General features: G+C 36.5%; 1 long non-coding RNA gene across 1 annotated transcript in view; it reads left to right on the top strand.

Moving 5' to 3' along the window:
* LOC108707907 overlaps positions 1-20,731 on the top strand; it is a 231,261-nt gene that overhangs the window by 35,385 nt on the left and 175,145 nt on the right. The window contains exon 2 of the long non-coding RNA XR_001934348.2: positions 2,267-2,308. This is a non-coding gene — a long non-coding RNA (uncharacterized LOC108707907). The remainder of the gene's footprint in view (positions 1-2,266; positions 2,309-20,731) is intronic.

A 20,731-nucleotide genomic window follows, 5' to 3' on the forward strand; every position in this document is an offset into this window, starting at 1 on the left:
GAATAAAGATAAAGTGCTTCCAATTCAAGCTGTTTCCTTTTCTGCAATATTGAGACTGATTAAAGCCTGACACCGCTTTAAAGGCAAATTGGATTCTCAGCAAAGCTCAAGTAGTATATGTCTGCATATTTGCGGTGGAACTGCACACATTTGCCTTTTTCCTTTGCTTCTTTATAATACATTTATATTAATATTCATATTGGCTCAATAATTTGCCAACAACATGTCAATTGCTGGATGATTTTTATGGTTTAGTTTTTATTTCTAAATTACACTGATTATACTGCAAATAATTCACTCTACCATGTAAATTTTCATTCCTGGACCAACAAGTGTTTTTTTTTAATTGTAATATTCATGTTTAGGCAGCCATCTCAGATAATTTTGCCTGATCCTGTGCTTTCAGAAAGAGCCAGCACTTTATGATTGAACTATTTTCACTTAGGCTATTGTTTCTCCTACTCAGTGTAACTGAAGGCATCACAGTGGGACATAGATTTTTACTATTGAGCGCTTTTCTTATATATACCAGGGAGCTGTTATCTGGTTACCTCCCCATTGTTCTGTTGTTAAACTGCTGGGGGGGCAGAAAAGGGGATGACATCACTCCAACTTGCATTACTGCAGTAAAGAGTGGCTGAAGTTAATCAGAGCACATCACATGACTAAGGGCACTTTGGAAACTGACAACATGTCTAGCCCAATGTCAGATTTCAAAACTACATATAAAAACTTCTGTTTGCTCTTTTAAAAAATGGATTTCAATGAAGAATTTTGCTGGAGCAGAACTTTTAATGGATGTGTTTCCCATGACAGCATCCCTTTAAGTAATAGTCAAGATGGCCTATAGGCCAGTCCATGACCCTCAAAGCTTACTGTGCATCTACTTCAAACAAGGAAACTTAAAAACTTGGGGGAATGGCATATACTGACAGCTGGGGGAGTTGACAGCTAAGTATAACAGTAATTATCAAAGCTGTCCACAGGAACTCTCCATCTTGAATCGTCAGTGAGTTAATTACTAATTAGCCTTTTATTGTTATTTTTTTTATATGCACATATACTGTATTGACCTATGGTCTTTAAAAAGAAAATGGAAAGCTACTGAGGTGCCAGAGCTCAAAATACAAGATGTGCCTATCAGTCTGTTTGGATGAATCACATGCAGGGCAGGCAGGTAGCTCTAGAGATCCCAAAGTAGCCTGTGTCAATAGATACAATGCACTCGCACCTCAAGAATCCCATGCAGCTGTCATCATGACGCATAGTGCTGAAAATGGCCACTTCCCGACATCAAATATTTTCAGCACAATTGCATCCGTTTCCTGACAAAATCCAAATGCGATAGCAAATGTGCATGTTTTAACGCATCTGTTGTAACACACCCACTTGCGCACTTCCGACAAAAGAACCTTTGATGAACAGAGATTATTTTAAAGAAAATAATGAATAACAAATGACAGTTATTCGTGGACACATTTAGCCCATTTGCCCTGTCCCTCAGTTCCAGTGGAATGCATTTGGGCTGAAAAATTCCAAGACGTTACATTTTAAGTATGGACATCAATTTGTGACCCTCCAGCTGTTCGACTCCCAGCATCCCACTAATAGTTGAACGGTTAAATGCCGGTTATCCCTGACAAACATTTGTTATTTTTGCATATAGGGCACTTAACTTTCCTACACTAGCAAAGCCCCCTTCGTCTTTAGCTCCAGTTCTGCATTCATAAAAAAATATGAGGTTTAATACCACTGCCAGCTCATAGCTTGCTCTCTCTCTTCAGTGAAATATATGCACTGAAATAAAAGAAAGTTAGTTAAAGCTCCCTCTTTCACTCTCTCTCTCTCTCTCTCTCTCTCTCTCTCTCTCTCTCTCTCTCTCTCTCTCTCTCTCTCTCTCTCTCTCTCTCTCTACAGAGATTTAATTAAAATGTGTGGTTTGCATTTTGCCCTGATCGATTTGCAGATAGTGCTGGAACCTTTCAGGGAGACTCTGGTAATGTAACAGTGGCAGGCATTCCTAAAGCACAGAGATGGGATTATAAATTATGCATTACCAGTCTCAAGGACTGTGCAGAAAAGGGAAATCTCTGCTGCAAGATTATTTGAAGGACCTGTGCATTTAAAGTAGTAATCCATCTAAATATCTGGATAATTGAGTTTGCATTTGGAACAAGCTTGCAAACTCAGGTTTCAGCATTGTTATTGGCAATATTGCTGTGGCCAAAGATTAATCTACAGTATATATTTCTTTTCTTTCTTACAGAAGACCCCTCTAAACTGTATGTTCATCTTGAGAAGACATGAGGTAAGGAACTGGTGCTTTGAGCGATACATTGATTTTATTCTAATTTTGAGCATGTGTGTCCCCTGATCTGAAGAGGAAAGAAAGCTTCTTTATGAGCATATTCACTGACAAGCCATTCAGCAACAGAAACATAACCCTTTCCCAGAATGCCTTGTGTCCGCAGGCTTCTGTAACAGGCTGTGCGAGGCATATGAATGAGCTTGGTAGGGCTTCCTCTGAATTGCATTTCTTGTAAGTTGATTCTTAAGGCTGTTTGCTCTGCAAACTCTTCCATAGTTCTGCTTTCTAGTCACGTTGGTGGCACCACATAATAGAGAAGGAGAATAAGTGAGTGTGGAAATGCAACGCTGTCTCTTGTTACAATTTATCGATTCTTTTTTGTTGTCATTCAATTAAGACAGAAATGTGATGGATAGTCTCTGCACAGATCACCCTGCTTGGCTCACCGGCCACTGGAGATAAAGCTTTTGTTTTGTTTGATTTGAAGAGCAAACTAGAGATAGAAAAGAATGATTTAGTATATTTCTGGTATCCAAATATCTAATGCCTATTCTTTTTGCAGTAGTGTTTACTAAATACGCACAACATATTTGATGGAATGTAGTTAATATTTTTGTTACATATTGAACACATTTGTTATATTGTCATACAACATGTATTTTATTGTTAGTGATCTTCTCATTTCTCTTCCAGTTGAATAATACAAATCTACTTTTCCTTTCTGGGCTGCTTTTTCTCCCTCTTTCCCTTGTAAGCTTGAGGGATCGACAACGACTTTCTTTCAACTTAAAGGAGAAGGAAAGGTTAAAACTAAGTAAGCCTCATCAGAAAGGTCCACCTAAATATACCAGTAAACACTAAAATCAATGCTGCTCTGAGTCATCTGTCAAAAGAAACACCACATTTCTTTCCTTCTATTGTTTACACATGGGTTTCTGTATCAGACTTTCTGCCTTCAGCTATAACCTCCAGGGCTAGGGCTTGAGCATGCTCAGTTTGCTCCTCCCCCCCATCCACTCCCTGCTGTAATCTGAGCCCACAGCTATAAGTGAGCAGGGAGAGACTCAGGTAGGAATTGATGTCTCACCAAGCTAATACTGCAGCTGCTATCCTAAACAAACTTCTATAGCTTTTTACCCAGGTATGGTAAAACATTCTACAGAATAAATATAGTGTTCTATCTTGCACTATTGCAACACCTGTTGCCTCTTTACCATTTTCTGTTATTGAATGTGTCAGGGTTAGATTTGATTTTTTTCTCTGTTGAGTGGTCAAATAAACTCTGTTTGTGATGTTTATACCCATATTATTTGGTTCAGAAATAGAGATAAAGGCACTGATTCTTCGTTCAGATATAAGGGGATAAAGAATTTTCTCCATCTGTGTGTTTGCAGTGCTGGTGGTCCTGTGAAAAAAAAAAAAGAATAGCATATTTGTCTCCTGGCACAGTCCTTCATTGGAAATCCAAAGTATAAGGAACAACAGGGGAGAAAAGCTATTCCAGAGACCTACTTAGTAAGAAAAAACAAAAATGCTGGTATGATGGCCTTGAACGCACTGTAACCCATACCTAATAGTAGTAGAGTGCTTTTCTAGTCTAGATTTGGGGTCCCCAACCTTTTTTTTTACCTGTGAGCAAATGTAAAAAGAGTTGGGGAGCAACACAAGCATGAAAAATGTTCCTGGGGGTGCAAATAAGGGCTGTGATTGGTTATTTTGTAGTCGCTATGTAGACTGGCAGCCTACAAGAGGCTCTGTTAGTCAGTACAATTGTTTTTTATGCAACTAAAACTTGCCTCCAAGTATTAAAAAATAAGCACCTGCTCTGAGGCCACTGGGAGCAACATCCAATGGTGGGTTAACAACATGTCACTGGTTGTGGACGTTTGGTCTAGATGTATCTCTCCATTAAAAACCTTTTTTCTATATCTCATGTACTAAAGCATTCATTCATTTAAGCTTATATCTCAGTCAATTGGATTGGAGCTTGGTTTTGATTGGCTTTTGGTCAGAGTGTCCTTTGCAGACAAAAAGTCACCTGCGCAAATATTCTTCATGCAGGTACTGAGGTTCCTAAACTTCAGGTATTCTTTTCAAAATTAAAGTTGTATAAATAAGAACACACATTTGCATGTAACGATTTGATATTCTTCATTGTACAGTTATTACACCGCAAATTTTAATTGCCTATAGGACATTTTTTAAGACCTGCTTAAAGGCAATGTATTTTTTCACTGAAAAATAACGTGTGTTTTTTTTAACAAAGGCTTGCAAAAGATATAATAAATAACAACAGACACTTTTATGTTTTTGTGATGGATCACACTTCTTCTTACTTTAATTGCACTTCATTTTTACTTGCCATTTTTGAAAATTGACAGCTACTTCTAAATAACCAGTTTTTTTGGCCGTTTTCCTAAATATTTACCTGAACTGACCCTTTCAATCTATGATTTGCTACTTTTCTCAGTATATATTTTTTATATTCGAGTTAAACATCTTGGCTAAGAACATAAAAGGTTTAAATACAGGCTGCATTATTTTGTTGTTGTAAAAAGCAGCACCCCCCCAAAAAAAATATATAAAAAACAAACAAAAGACAATTGTTCAGTAAACCACAATGTGCATTTTATTCTCTATGAGAGGTTTACATTTTCCAAATATTTTTCCAAATTTCTTAACGATCATGAAAACGGCCAAGTCGACTGACTCAATAAGCCAGTTCAAATAATTCAAACACAATCAATGTTTGGCACTGTCCGAAACTTCGTGAGTTTTGTTTTTGCAGAACGATTGGTCGAATCCTTTTGAAATAAACCTGTCTCCTAGTTTTTAAAAAAAATTGAGACTGTGAAGTTATATATTTAAGTATTGCTATAGAATGACAATTCTGATTCAGAATTGATCTAATGCTGATCTTTTATCATCAATATGGATAGTGATCAAATGAATTGGAAAAAAAAACTTTTTAAAAGTATCCATGGCCTTCAAAAATGTTTAACATCTCAGACTTTTCCTTCTTATTCTTGAATCGACAAATTCCTGAAGATTTGGACAATAGAAAAGTAATGATTTTGTTTGAATTGATTGTTTCAAAAGGCATGTTTCCCCAATCTTTAAAAACAAAAACATTGAACTCCGGAAAATGAATTCTGTAATGAAACCATGGAACCCAGCACTGCAAACCAACAACGCTGTCCTATAGCACATACATTTTTTGACTTGACTGTATATTTCCATTTACACTGTTAATAACATGCTTACCTAGCCTGAGACATTCACCAGAACCTTGAGTAGAAGGCCACTACCTATTTTGACCACTAGATGGGTGATGCTGGGTTCTGCTGAATTTTATGAAGCATGCCTCAGCCAAATCAATAACACAGCAGCTTTGACACATTCCTCATTCTCCTCCAACCAAACGCCATTGAGAACTCATTCCTAGAATAGGTACCTAGTGCATTCAAGTAGACATTGATCCCCAGACTTAGAGGGAAACCACTAGGTGGGACAAAAATATCAATATCTTTTATAATTTATTTAAATATATTGTATTATCACTATGCACTGGTAATACTGTGGGTTTGCTTCACAAGCTCTTACATAGTTCATATAAATAAGCTACTGTGTATCCACTCAAGCTTTAGGGGAGATGTAGGGTGTATATTTGAATATATTTGCATAGCAAACAGCAACCACTCCCTATTTAAATCTGTTTGATTTGGGGCCACACCCCTGTTCCACTCAAACCACATCTTGTTCTGCCCAGACCTCTTCCACCACTACTAGGGGTTATGAATATGGTGAAATATGTAGGAGTCAGTATGCTTTTTTTAATACAATGTTTTTGGTAATTAGGTGAACTAAAGTTTAACAAAAAAGTAGGCTAGAAATTCTGCACATTATGTTTTTATATTCTGTACCAGCCCAAGGCAACCACAACCTTTTAGTGTTGAAGATCTGTGAAGCCAGAGATTCCCCAGTAGCTCCAGTAGTTCCATACTGCTGTCACTTACTGAGCTTTGGGACCCACTTACAATATACAGTACACATAGAATATACTGTAAATATCACAATATAAGACTGGTTGGTAATCAATTTTAATTCTCTTTATATGACAGCCTAGAAAACAGTGCAATTTGCATCACAATTTAATAATGAACCCTGTAGCAATAACTTCTATGATATGAGAACCTTATTTTCTGCTTGACGATTTGCGATGACCCCTAAGCTTAACTTCTCAACAGCTGCTCAGAGCCCACTGAGCATGTGAGTGTCACGGACACTCCTAACAAAATCCAAGATGGTGAGCTCCAGTGAAGGCCTGAATCATTACTATTATAGAGACTGTGAAACTTTAGGTTGGTTCAGTAAGTTCAGTATATAAAATATGGTATTTCTACACATATTTGTTTTTAGGGTTCAGTTCTCTTTTAAATAGAAGTAAACAGGGATCAAATGTCATTCATGAATCTCCCCATACCTGGGGAAAATATGTTTTGCATATGAAATTAGGGTAGCTGCAGGATAATGTAATAAATGGGGCAATGTTTCTCATGGATAACTCATAGCACCAATCAAATATTAGCTATCAAACAGCTGACCAGTAAAACAGTAGAAAACATCACATATTTTATAACATTATCCCCATTGCTGTCAAAAATATTTTGTTAGCAGTGCTAGACAGATATAACCTTTAATGCACAAACGGTATTTTTACTATATGATATATATTATGGTATCACATTAGGATTGTGTATTCCATAACTAAGAAGAAGAAATATATGCAACTAGGTAATGACAATAAAGTTACAACTTTCCACTTAACAGCAGCAGGTTCATGAATGCCCTTTGATGTGAAATGCAACATTTTGGGGTCAAGCCCCTTTGTCAAGCATAGGGAACAATAGTGCAGGAAAGAATTTAAAGGGCAAGATGGTCATGTCTTGCCCTTTAAATGCTTTCCTGCACTTTCCTTCCCGTGTACTTGACAAAGGGGGTTCCCCGAAATGTTGCATTTCACATTAAACATACAAGGTTTATCCCCGCTTGATACAGCTCTATGTGCCCGTAAATTCTGATGATAATATGAGCCAGAAAGATAAGCAGCAAAGTAACAGCAAATATGGCAAAGCTCAAAAGGAGTTTCTTTTGGTAAGATCAGCAGCATGTTTGTAGCCCCAATAAGTTATCCATCCAAGGGAAAAAACTGCTTCAGTCTCTCCCCCATTCAAAGGGAGTTGGACATTCTGTAATTGCGCCACTCCATTACTCCTGGCCTTGCATTTTCTGCATCAATAGGGTGTCAGTCATTAGATTGGATAAGGTATAATAATAGTGATTCCAATTTGTTTTAATAGGGGGTGGATTTGTAGTTCTGAGGGCTCAAACCCCTACAAATCTCTGTGCCATTACCCAGGGGTGTAACTACAGAGGAAGCTGACCCAGCAGTTGCAGGGCCCCATAAGGCCCTAATTCATATACAATTTCAATACATATTGGTCAATACAGGTCCACCTCTAGACATTTTGGGGGCCTGAAAAATAATTTGCTGTGGGGCCCAGTAATATCTAGTTAAGCTCCTGCCATTACCCTTAGGATTTCTATAAAGATTATCTTTCTACCAGAATGCCATGCTTACGATACTTTGTCTTTTTAACCATGAACATCCTTTTTTTGGATATATCATATCACACAATGACATAAAGGCAGTAGTTCACTGACTTTTACCAGTAGGAAGTCCAACAACTTGAGAAAGCCATTGGGATACAGATCTGACATCCAGGCTCGAAAGTTTACTCTTCAGGTTACGCAGCTTTGTTTTTTGTCTTTGGACTTCACTATTGTATCATGCCTTAAACTGAATTGATTGTGTGGTTTCAACAAATTGATTTTTTATCCAGAGTTACAAAGAGTGAATAGAAGAAATGTTCCCATTTTGACCTTCTGGGGAAGCTTCTGGGATTTAGGGATTTAGTGGAGCAAACCCAATATCTATTCTATGGCAGAATGCAAATAACTTCAGCACAATTCCAAAATGAAGCCACAAGGAAATATAAAGAAAGATTGTTTTAACAATCTTTTAACACATTCAACAATATGTTCATACATACATACCTATATGTATATAAAATCTATTGTTCAGAATTCCATTACCAGCAAGCTGCTTAATTGGACAATGTAACTTCCCGTACAGCCCTACGTTTATTTCTTTGTTCACTAGGTTGCTTTTTTTTTTTTCTGCATATAAATATTGATATCATTATCTGCCATAATTTATCTTTGAAATATCCCAAGTATTATCTCTTTCATCAGAGGCTTGAAATAATATTTTCTTAGCTAAAATTGGGTTCATGGCTCCAGAATATAATGTCCAGTAGCAGCAATGTGATCTTATTTTACAGAAATGACAGTATTTTGCTCATGTCTGCATTGTATTAAATAATGACTTAGTCTTTTTATTTTAACAGAATTGTGGAAAGTCATTTATGTGAGGCTTTAAAAACCCCCGGTCTAAAGCATGTGGATATATTGCTGTGGAAAAGTAGCGAGTTGTTTAAAGGAACGGGAACACTAAAACATGATAGCGCTTTAAAGTAATTAACATATAATATACTGTTACATGCAGTGGTAAAAGCTGTGTGTTTGCTTCAGATACACTATTATAGTTAATATAAACAAGCTGCTGTGTAGCCATGTGAGTAAAATGTAAGTGTTGCACTGCACTCCCGGAATTTACTCACTCTGCAGTACTGGTGCTGGTTCTCCGTTGACCCGGCACGGTCCTTTAGCAACAGCAGCTTTTTGTTCACGGATCGGCACACACACACAAATTCCTGCAGTGGGGAAAGTGCCCCTTTTTTTAAATTAATTTATATCACCAACATCAATGTTTCGGGGGTACAACCTCCCTTCATCATGGGATTATGTTGGTGATATAAATTTATTTTAAAAAAAAAAGGGGTACTTTCCCCATTGCAGAAATGTGTGTGTGTGTGCAGAGCTGCTGTAGCCATGGAAGTAGCCATTCAAGCTGGGAAAAAGGTGAAAAGGCACAGGTTACATAGCACATAATAGATTAGCCCTGTCCAATACAATGGTGTTTTATCTGTTATCTGCTATGTAGCCTGTGCCTTTTCTCCTTTTTCTCCTTTGAATGGCTGCCCCATGGCTATACAGCAGCTTATTTATATAAACCATAGTAGTGTTTCTGAAGCAAAAACACCAGTTTTGCCAGTGTGGAGCAACCGTACATTATATTGTAATGACTTCAATATAAATACACTCTATAAATACACTTTCATGTTTTTGTGTTACTGTTCCTTTAAAATAAATATGCAATTTATTTCTATTTTAGCATCTGCTTCCTTAGTCCTCAGATTGTGTTCAACAGCTTCGGGGGTCTTTTACGTATGAGATATACATTAGTTTATTGAATAATTATGCATTTCTGTATCCAAACTTTATGTTATTAATCTTTTAAAGAACCCCTACAAATTTTACTGTCAATGATAATCCCCAAGAGTCCTCTTTTCTTCTAAGCCCACTCGATGTCCTGCAGGTTGTGGCTGAACAATTCACAGGAAAGGCTTAGACATTAAGCTTGCATGCTTTTTGACTCCATTTGAAACCCTTTGTTCACACTAGGGTGGCATTTTTTCACCCAGCATGTTGCATCTTTGACTCTGATCCAGTCTGTCTTATGAAATCTTAGTCTGCAGCTTATTTTTTTTTTTTCAAACTATTTCCAAAATGGTATTTATGAACATTCGCCTTCTTAACCAGTTAGTAATGCTTGGCTATGAATATGGAAAGCAGAAAGAATATATTGACTTTGTACAGTTCAATAGAAGACATACTTAACATACTTAAATAAGCTGGATTTGGAGCAGGGGCGGAAAAAAACAGGGCAGCCGATCCTGTAACTGCTGAATTTTGAGGGCCCGAAAATTAGTTTACAGTGGGGTCAAGTTTTAGTTATGTATCTGATTCTGAGTAAAATTCATAAAAAAATATTATGTTAAAAAGATGAAGCCGTATAACACCTTGAAAAACAGAATGCAATGAAAACAAAGCAGATTGTTTAGTTCTCCATGGTCAGAGTTAAATCTGTTAAAGTAATGTCTGTGTGTCTGTCTGTCTGTGTTCCAGGTTGCGTTTTTGAGTGTGTGTATACATTATACTGTATATAAGTTATGTCAGATGTCGTGTCTGTGTATGGTGTATATATGGTAAAATATGTGTAGGTCTAAAACCAAAGTAATCCTGGTGGTTTGCTTTGTGGCATTTAAAATGAACTATGCACCTTATTTTAAGTACAATTCCTTATTGTTGCAGGACACAACATTTTATTAAGAGGGAGGTCCACCCTAAACAGCCTGGGGGCCTAATCTTGGGTCCCGAACCATAGTTTAAGTCACTGGTCGAAAAATGCACCCATTAATTATTAAAAATCATGTTTCTTCACCGGTTTACTCATTTAAACAAACATTTTATTTACATGTATACATGCTGTGTAAAGCACATTTTGACTTCCGAATAAGATCAGTCTGCGGGGTAGAAAATATATAAAATATATCCAATAATGAGGTTGGCAGTAATCCAAAATATTTGCCTTTTTTTAAAATAGATATATTTAGAATTAAAATTGAACACTCTTCCCTCTCTTCTCTATTTCCTATGATTTGTTATTTTTTTAGTAACCTTCATATAATGGATACTATTTTCCGTGATATATCTCCATTTTATAACACGGTATTCTCTAGTCGCATTTTAAAGCCAAAACTTACAGCTTTTGTCAGGAAGATCCTTGTTATTACTGTTTCCCTCCTAGGATACACTGTCGTTGTTAGCAACATTTCTTTGCCAGATGAAATTTTTGTCACGTTTTGTACATAGTGACATAAGAAACCGGAGAAACTTGAAGACAAAGCGTATTCATTTGTCAGCAATCCTGACAGTCTAACAAGGAAAGGTGCACTTAAGTACGCCAATGATACTCGTGAGAAAGGCTACAATATTGCTGATTGTGCATTCTTTATTGTTTATTCTCTTAATAAGGCATTTTTTTGTACAGCTGAAAACTGAAAATTTGAAAAAATGGAAGTTAAAGTAAGATTTCAGTACTTTTTAAGCTTTTACAAGAATAATTAAACTATATTTCCCTTTAAAACAATATTATATCTTGTATAATAAAATGTGTATTGTCTCCAGTGGGGAATATGTTCTCCAGAATGATTGGGACCTGTGGTTTTCTCTATTAGGGGTCTTTCAATAATATGGAACCCCATTTCTTAAACAAAAAGCATGTGAAGATCAAGTACAAAGCATTGTCTTATTCTTACAGAGCAAACCGGTGATAAAGTAGATAGTATCTTATATCAGATAGATCCGATAGTAGATTCCATACCTACAGTATATTGTAATTTTGCTTTATTTTAACACATTTACATGTGTCTATGAAGGTTTGCATGCATCTTGGTCATGATATATGGTATCTAGTAGACATAAGTCTAAAGCAACTGAACTTTCTCAAGAATACCCTCGAAAATCCAGTTGATTTAGATTTATATTTAAAAGCATATTAAAAAAAATATTTATCAGAATTACAAAAAATATTAAACAAAATAGGGAATTAAAAAAATGTTTCAACATTGAGAAAAATCTAAATAAATATAAATGAGGTCAAAAAGGAGCAACGTCTACCTTTATGGACTAGGATGTGCTGCAGAAACAATAAATAGGCATTTCCTTGCCAAGCACATACTCGTATAAAAATATATTGATGTTTAATATTGTTTAACTGACATAATTAGATTTTGGAATAACTACCAGTTTTACAAATCATCTAAATGGTATATATGGCATGGTGTGCTTAGTTTCTCTAGTTACTGGTCATCCCCATCATGTTATTACTATCCAACTGCCCTCAAACTTAGAAGCCATCCATTTAAACCTTGGATGAAAAGAGCACTCATTGTGAGCAACGTTTCATCTGCAACAATAACCCTTATTCTTCAGTGCACCTCCCCTTACCCTGTAGCAATTAAGGAAAAATAGGTATGCAATAATGCCCTGTCAAAAGCTAACAATTTGCTATCACATATAGAAAGAAGCAGCCTAAAGAGTACAAGAAAAAAGCTATTTCTGCTCTCAAGGTCTAGCATTTGATAGCACAGTGTGGGCTGTATAATATCAGGCAAAAAACAGAGTCAAACGATGTAAACAGAATCATTTTCCCTTCAGGTCTGGACTGTGGTTGATATAAAGAATTTAAAATATAAATGCGTAGGCTTTAAAAAAAAGGAACCCGCACACATACATAGAGGGCTGGTTATCCTATTTTAGGATATAATCATTATTTTCTTTTTAATGTGTGCCAATGCCCAAATGTTAAAAATAATAAGAATGAGTAGACTCAATGAATATTGATGGTTAGGAATACATATATACTAAATAATATATAAATATATATATATATATATATATATATATATATATATATATAGGTCTGTGCTGCTAACTAGCAATGTCTCCTCTGCCATCCTTATCCCATTCATCTCCCCAGTTAGAAAATACAATAAAACCAACGACTTCTATTTTTAAGTTCTGTAGTAGTAAACAGTTTGCAAACCCATATCCGTGCCAAGAGACAGTGCTAAATGTATACACGTAATGCGGGCAATCAAGATGACGCTGCTTTCCATAACTCATTAAAGAAATCAGGCAATGAATGCATTAAAAAGGAAGAGGAAAAAAAAAAGGATTACTTCAGTGTAGAGTCAAAAAAAAAAAAAAAGAAACGCTTGGCCCGTCGCTCAGGTTTGGGTAGAAAAGTGCTTGCTAAGCTATCTATTTCACACATGGAACGACAGAAGGTTCGATATTCATTCGATCGATCAGTGAAAAGGCACAATGGCAAAATCGGACGCACTCCTTTTTCAAATACAGATCTCAAATGTCCCCCTACAGTCTGCAGTCGCACGGCTGGTGATGTGGTACAGACAGAGCAAGGGGTTACATCGAGGCTGTTCCCTGGACTGTTCAAACAGTCTAGACCAATGACCTGCAGCATCCTGCCCTTTGAAGAAGATGCAAGTTCGTTGCACGATAAAGGAAAAAATTGAGGCGTACCCCTTTTCACAAAAGGGAGCAGCTCGTGGCTGCAAAGAGGTAAGCCAGGGTAAGCAAAAAAAAAAAAAAGGCATCTGCTTCCATGGTTACAAGCCAACTATGAAAACCTTTGCCTTTCAACCAAATCCGTTCTCATGCTCTCTCTCACAGACTATGTCATGCATTCTAAGCAAAGGCAGGTTGAGCTGAAATCTGCACGGTTATTTCACAGTGAAATGCGAACACATGGCTGAAAGCAAGGGGAAAAAAAGTCACATGACAGTTGCAACTTGTGCATGCCGAGAAAAAAGTGTTTTGGGGAATCAGGCTTTTCTGCAAGCTAGACGTGCGCTTCTCATTTTCATGAATGATAAAAGGATAAAGCTTTGGGGTCAAGGTTTTTTGTGGCCAGGCCAGAAACCACCATTGTCACCAGGACTTCTTACTTGAATAGCATTTAAGATAAGATTTTTTTTTTTTTTTTTAGCATCTGTTTAAACTGAACAATTCTTGCCGGTTTGACAGAGCATGAAAAGTCATGAATTTCTATCTTATTGACCTTCCTCACGTTCACATTGCCTTTCTGACTTTGCAGTTTTTTTTTTTCTTCCATGGGAGTTGGAGTCAGATTCATTCTCACTGGAGGGATAGTTAATCTGGCAGTTTTGTGCAGGGCTGTTTCCCACTGACTTATTAGCACATTTTTAAAAAATCTGATTATACCGTTAGTGCTGATTTCCTCCTAAAATTCCACCTAAAATCTAAAGAGGAAATGATTGTTAACGAATGAAGCGTTCACAGTTCATAAAATTCATTGTTAAAAGTATTTGTGAGATGGTATATGTTTTACTGAATATGACAAAACAATGGGAACTTTTTGGATCTTTTATTAAAACATACTGTATATAATGGTATGAGACCTGTTATCCGGAAACCAGTTATCCAGAAAGCTCCGATTACAGAAAGGCCGTCTCCAATAATGAAATAATTCACATTTTTAAAAATGATTTCCTTTTTCTCTGTAATAATAAAACAGTACCTTGTACTTGATCCCAACTAAGATATAATTAATCCTTGTTGGAGGCAACCCTATTGGGTTTAAATTTAAGAGAGAGAGACAGAGAGAAACATTTTAAATTTTGTATTAATTTTATATTTCATTCTTTACAATGCATTTTCTAATACTTTGTTATAGTTTTAGCACCTATTATGTCATTTAATTTCAATTTAAAAAAAACAAGCATTTTTTTAAGGTCAATATTTAAGGAGTTATTTATTAAAGGTTGAGTTTTTCAAGGGTATTTTTCAGACTGTTTTTCAGACTTTTGGGTTTGAAAAAAAATGTGAATTTTTCATGTTTTTTTTAAACTCAAAATTTTTCGAGATCTTTTATACCCTGAAGCACGAAATAGCTCAAATCCGGAAATACTCCAGATAAAATCTGTTGAGGTCATGTAGAAGTTAAAGCTAGTGGTCACTTGAACCATTTGAAGATGTGTGTGGCCTTCGTGATGCTTGGGTTTTTTTCGGTGGGTTTCACTAGAAAACGCGATTAATTCAAGTGATTCGAGTTTTTTCGGGGAAAACTCGATAAATTTGAGTATTCAGGTTTTTCACCCCAAAGTCACTGATTCAAGTTTTTTCCATTCAAGTTTTTTTTCATAAATAAGTTCATTCGAGGTATAAAAAAAATCTCACAAAGCTTGACCTTTGATAAATAATCCCCATAATGTGTTTTAAAAATTTCTCTGATGAATATTAAATAGAGAAACAATTAGAGTTTTATACTATCTATAAAAATGATAAATATTGTAGGGTGATAATATTCTTTTATATTTTAGTTGCTTGTAGGCTCTGCTGATAAAACAGTTAAGGTGGTAATTAACGTTTGTTCTTATGAAACGTAGAAGGGAGGAAAGAATAAAAGAAATGTTGGTTAGTATAGTTTTCAAAGCAGAAGGGTGTTCATTCAGAGATAACAGACAAGGAAGCCATTTGTATTCAGATTACCAGAACATTAAGATGGCTATTAATGACTCCATAAACCTGTAAATGATATTTCAAGCAAGAGAAGGGTTGCAGTGCCCTCTTGTGCTGTTCTTATTTAATCTGGCCCAGGTACTCAATTCTCTTTGGATAGCTTTGCAGCAAAACAGATAGAATAGATAGGTTACCCTTCCCCCTGGCAAAGTTAACATTGGACAAGCTGAGTTTTAGTGATGTGGTTTAGGATATATGAAGATATCACTCAAGGTTAATCGCATTATTACCTCTTCTAATTTATTACTTGCCTATAAAATATTATTTCTGCGCCATGCTTTCCTCAAGCTACAAATCTCATTCTCATAGTGCTGTTATTTTTCACCGAGCTCTATATAATGTTGTCTAGATAAGTCTAAAGAACAGTTAGAACAATGCCTTTCATTTTTTTCATATTCTATTAATATATTATAACACGGAAAGATATGGGAGCCATCTACAACATAAATATACCTGCTGGCCATTGAGTTTGTATTTTGTGACAGTTTTTATGGACATTTATTAAACAGTTGTAGTCTTTTTAGGTAGAGAAATGTAAAGATCTCATTGTTAGTTAGAATTTTCTTTAAAATTATGTTATTGTCCTCTCATTTAAAAATATTTCTTTATTTTCTAATGATTCTATTACTAAATGTGTTACATTTTTAAATAGTGCCAACACATTCATAATCAACTATAATCTAAGGTCTGTACCACATTCACAAACATTAAGGTCAGTTTATCAGAAGCCAATTAATTTGCCTGTGAATATTTGGAGGCCCATTTTTTAAAAGGTGAATTTTAGTGGTACAGGTATGGGATACATTATCTGGAAACCCGTTATCCATAAAGATCTGAATTACGGAAGGACCGTCTCCAATAGACTGCATTTTGTCCAAATAATCCAAATTTCTAAAAATTATTTCCTTTTTCTCTGTAATAATAAAACAGTACCTTGTACTTGATCCAAACTAAGATATAATTAATCCTTATTGGAAGCAAAACCAGCCTATTGGGTTTATTTAATGTTCACAAGATATTCTAGTAGATGTAAGGTATGAAGAGCCACATTATGGAAAGATCCATTATCCGGAAAGCCTCAGGTCCCAAGCATTCTGGATTACCGGTCCCATACCTGTTACCTATATTAGTGCTTTTTGACACCACGATTAAACTTTAAAACTGCGAATTCCATGATAGTTATTAAAAGAAATTAATATAAAAAGTATGAACGGAAAAAAGTGCAGAAAAAAATACGAATATCTCTAAAACCTGTAAATATTGAACTTTTTCAGATAATTACTAGTGAAAAAAAGTCTAAATGGCAAAAAAAAATAATTTTATCACTGTATTCATCTATATTGTACAAATAAAAGCTTGTTTTTACAATGAATATCTTTTTATAGATCCAAATAATGTATTGCCCAAGATGACCTTCTTCCACAGCTTAGAATCTTCAAACTCCACAAGCCATATTAAGGGGCAGATGTATCAAGGGTCGAATATCGAAGGTTAATTAACCCTCGATATTCGACTGCCGAATTAAAATCCTTCGACTTCGAATATCGAAGTCGAAGGATTTCGCGCAATTCATTCGATCGAACGATCGAAGGAATCAAACGATTCGAAGGATTTTAATCCATCGATCGAAGGATTATCCTTCGATCAGAAAATTGTTAGGAAGCCTATGGGGACCTTCCCCATAGGCTAACATTGGCCTCGGTAGGTTTTAGGTGGTGAACTAGGGGGTGAAGAAATTTTTAAAGAGACAGTACTTCTATTATCGAATGGTCGAATATTCGAACGATTTTTAGTTTGAATCGTTGATTCGAAGTCGAAGGTCGAAGTAGCCAATTCGATAGTCGAAGTGCCAAAAAAAACATTCGAAATTCAAACTATTTTTCCCCTATTCCTTCACTCGAACTTAATGAATGGGCCCCTAAATGTATCGGCAGCCTCTATTGACTACATATTGGCATATACATTTACAAGCTATAGCCGCATTTTGTATTTTTTCAGCATGGGAAATTGGTGTTTTTAATAAAAGTTTTTATCACTTTGGGGAAATACTTCCAGTAGAGATGTCGCGAACTGTTCGCCGGCGAACTTGTTCGCGCGAACATCGGGTGTTCGCGCTCGCCGGAAGTTCGCGAACGTCGCGCGACGTTCGCCATTTTGGGTTCGCCATTGTTGGCGCTTTTTTTTGCCCTCTCACCCCAGACCAGCAGGTACATGGCAGCCAATCAGGAAGCTCTCCCCTGGACCACTCCCCTTCCCTATAAAAACCGAAGCCCTGCAGCGTTTTTTCACTCTGCCTGTGTGTGCTGAAGAGATAGTGTAGGGAGAGAGCTGCTGCCTGTTAGTGATTTCAGGGACAGTTGAAAGTTTGCTGGCTAGTAATCGTTTTGATACTGCTCTGTTATTGGAGGGACAGAAGTCTGCAGGGGTTTGAGGGACATTTAAGCTTAGGTAGCTTTGCTGGCTAGTAATCTACCTTCTACTGCAGTGCTCTGTATGTAGCTGCAGTGGGCAGCTGTCCTGCTTCTGATCTCATCTGCTGACTGCTGCAATAACAGTAGTCCTTGTAAGGACTGCTTTTATTTATTTTTTTGTTGTTTTACTACTACTACTACTACTACTACTATAAGAGCCCAGTGCTATTAGTCTAGCAGTGTTGGGGAGTGGGACTGGTGTGCTAATCTGCTGCTCCTAGTAGTTCAGCAGCACCAACTTTAATTTTTTTTTTTAATATTCATTTTTTTTTATTTTACTTTTTTTTATTTTACTACCGCTGTAGTAGTGTATAAGTTGACCTTTTAGGCATTATTTGCCCTGTAGGCATTATTTGCACACTGTTTTCTTCAACCCGCCATCGAGCTGTGTGACCTTGTTCACATTCTGTCTAAATATCCATAATATTACCGTCTCCAGAAAAAACACCGGAGTCACTTTTTTCAAGCAGCCATAATATATTTTACGTAATCCGTATCCACCGCTGTAGTAGTGTATACGTTGGCCTTGTAGGCATTATTTGCACACTGTTTTCTTCAACCCGCCATCGAGCTGTGTGACCTTGTTCCCATTCTGTCTAAATATCCATAATATTACCGTCTCCAGAAAAAACACCGGAGTCACTTTTTTCAAGCAGCATTCATATATTTTACGTAATCCGTATCCACCGCTGTAGTAGTGTATACGTTGGCCTTGTAGGCATTATTTGCACACTGTTTTCTTCAACCCGCCATCGAGCTGTGTGACCTTGTTCCCATTCTGTCTAAATATCCATAATATTACCGTCTCCAGAAAAAACACCGGAGTCACTTTTTTCAAGCAGCATTCATATATTTTACGTAATCCGTATCCACCGCTGTAGTAGTGTATACGTTGGCCTTGTAGGCATTATTTGCACACTGTTTTCTTCAACCCGCCATCGAGCTGTGTGACCTTGTTCCCATTCTGTCTAAATATCCATAATATTACCGTCTCCAGAAAAAACACCGGAGTCACTTTTTTCAAGCAGCATTCATATATTTTACGTAATCCGTATCCACCGCTGTAGTAGTGTATACGTTGGCCTTGTAGGCATTATTTGCACAGTGTTTTCTTCAACCCGCCATCGAGCTGTGTGAGCTTGTTCACATTTTGTCTAAATATTGATAATATTATCGTCTCTAGAAAAACCACTTGAGTTACTTTTTTTCAAGCAGCATTCATATATTTTACGTAATCCGTATCCACCGCTGTAGTAGTGTATACGTTGACCTTGTAGGCATTATTTGCACACTGTTTTCTTCAACCCGCCATCGAGCTGTGTGAGCTTGTTCACATTTTGTCTAAATATTGATAATATTATCGTCTCTAGAAAAACCACTTGAGTTACTTTTTTTCAAGCAGCATTCATATATTTTACGTAATCCGTATCCACCGCTGTAGTAGTGTATACGTTGACCTTGTAGGCATTATTTGCACACTGTTTTCTTCAACCCGCCATCGAGCTGTGTGAGCTTGTTCACATTTTGTCTAAATATTGATAATATTATCGTCTCTAGAAAAACCACTTGAGTTACTTTTTTTCAAGCAGCATTCATATATTTTACGTAATCCGTATCCACCGCTGTAGTAGTGTATACGTTGACCTTGTAGGCATTATTTGCACACTGTTTTCTTCAACCCGCCATCGAGCTGTGTGAGCTTGTTCACATTTTGTCTAAATATTGATAATATTATCGTCTCTAGAAAAACCACTTGAGTTACTTTTTTACAAGCAGCATTCATATATTTTACGTAATCCGTATCCACCGCTGTAGTAGTGTATACGTTGACCTTGTAGGCATTATTTGCACAGTGTTTTCTTCAACCCGCCATCGAGCTGTGTGAGCTTGTTCACATTTTGTCTAAATATTGATAATATTATCGTCTCTAGAAAAACCACTTGAGTTACTTTTTTTCAAGCAGCATTCATATATTTTACGTAATCCGTATCCACCGCTGTAGTAGTGTATACGTTGACCTTGTAGGCATTATTTACACACTGTTTTCTTCAACCCGCCATCGAGCTGTGTGAGCTTGTTCACATTTTGTCTAAATATTGATAATATTATCGTCTCTAGAAAAACCACTTGAGTTACTTTTTTTCAAGCAGCATTCATATATTTTACGTAATCCGTATCCACCGCTGTAGTAGTGTATACGTTGACCTTGTAGGCATTATTTACACACTGTTTTCTTCAACCCGCCATCGAGCTGTGTGAGCTTGTTCACATTTTGTCTAAATATTGATAATATTATCGTCTCTAGAAAAACCACTTGAGTTACTTTTTTTCAAGCAGCATTCATATATTTTACGTAATCCGTATCCACCGCTGTAGTAGTGTATACGTTGACCTTGTAGGCATTATTTGCACACTGTTTTCTTCAACCCGCCATCGAGCTGTGTGACCTTGTTCACATTTTGTCTAAATATTGATAATATTATCGTCTCTAGAAAAACCACTTGAGTTACTTTTTTTCAAGCAGCATTCATATATTTTACGTAATCCGTATCCACCGCTGTAGTAGTGTATACGTTGACTTTGTAGGCATTATTTGCACAGTGTTTTCTTCAACCCGCCATCTAGCTGTGTGTATTATCGTTTCCAGAAAAACCAACTGAGTTTTTGTTGTTGTTGTTGTTTTTTTAAAAATAATGCCAGGCAAAGGCAGGCCGCCACGCAGAGGCCGTGCTAGGGGCCGTGCTGCTATGCAATCCTGTGGCCCTAGCAAATTTCCCAGTTTTAAAAAGCCAATGACCCT

The sequence above is a fragment of the Xenopus laevis genome, chromosome 2L (assembly GCF_017654675.1).
Source record: "Xenopus laevis strain J_2021 chromosome 2L, Xenopus_laevis_v10.1, whole genome shotgun sequence".
Classification (NCBI taxonomy): Eukaryota; Metazoa; Chordata; class Amphibia; order Anura; family Pipidae; genus Xenopus; species Xenopus laevis.